This window comes from Triticum aestivum, chromosome 7A, assembly GCF_018294505.1.
Source record: "Triticum aestivum cultivar Chinese Spring chromosome 7A, IWGSC CS RefSeq v2.1, whole genome shotgun sequence".
Classification (NCBI taxonomy): Eukaryota; Viridiplantae; Streptophyta; class Magnoliopsida; order Poales; family Poaceae; genus Triticum; species Triticum aestivum.
In genome coordinates, this window is record NC_057812.1 from 108,125,923 (window position 1) to 108,127,102 (window position 1,180).

General features: G+C 53.4%; 1 pseudogene; it reads right to left on the minus strand.

The window, feature by feature from the left end:
- Nucleotides 1–358: 358 nt before the first annotated feature.
- Nucleotides 359–864, minus strand: LOC123147395 (nuclear transcription factor Y subunit B-like; annotated as a pseudogene).
- Between the last annotated feature and the right edge of the window lie 316 nt (nucleotides 865–1,180).

A 1,180-nucleotide genomic window follows, 5' to 3' on the forward strand; every position in this document is an offset into this window, starting at 1 on the left:
ATGCTTTGAGACGAACATTCAGAATATATCTTCCAAGCACATGTACGCATGCATGTCCCAGTTGAATAAAAGACTTCATTTTAATAGTTGGACTCCGGAGACAATTCTTAGTGCTTCAAATCATTCAGTTATCTGAATTAACAGTACAGAAAAGAATTGAAGATCTCGATGATAGTAGTAATTGGAGGGATAAATCAACACTTGTTCTAAGGACAATAAGATGATTCGTGCCAGGCAGTGTGGGGTCTCATCAGTCACCAAGCTGAACATGAGTGTTTAAATTTGCCAACTAGGACTAACAAAAGTGCCAAATAGAGCTTTTCAGGGTACAGCAGCAACATATTAAACTATCATGGACCTACCTAACTCTCAAAGCACTAATCCATCCCCAATTAGTTCAGATAAAAAAGTCCCACATGGCTAAATGGGCATGCACCTCTCTGTAATTCTGCAGATAAACCTTGAGGGGCTCAATGTACTCCTGAAAGCCTAGCGTGGCCATCGCCCAGAGCAGGTCGTCGATATTGATGGTCTTGCACTTCTCCCTCTGGCACTTGCCGCTCGCCCTACAATACAGACAAGACAAAACGGCGATAGGTCAGCACCAGACCACACTTGATTCGGGCAGGCAAAACAGAGCGGCAGCGGTCAACAGAGGCACTCACTCGCTGGCGATGAAGCAATGAACTCCGAGATGCACTCCCGCACGATCTCCTTGGCGTCCTTGGCAATCTTGCCGTTGGCTAGGATGGCCTTCTTCATGATGCTGCTGATGTTGGTGATGGGCAGGAACCTGTCCTGCTCCCTGACGCCGCTGAAGCCGCCGCTGTCGCTGCCCGGCGGGCTCGCCGGCGCGTCCGACATCTGGCCGCCCTCCTGCAGCACACCAGCAACCCCGCCAGATCCATCAGCGCACCGGCGCACCAAACCCTAGACCCCGACTTCCGAAAGCGCGGGGAGAGAGGTGAGGGGAGAGGGAGGCGTACCTTATATAGACGGGCATGTAGAGGGAGGGAGGGAAGGTGGTGGAGGGGAATGGATGTGCCGTGAGGGCGGCGAGCGACGTCCCCATGCTCGGCGAGCCTCTGCGGCGCCTTTCTGGCCACCGGAGGAGCTGAGGGCCGAATCCACTGCGTTGGCTCGCCTGCCCAAGCCCCGTCGATGGAGAGCGCCTGCTCGA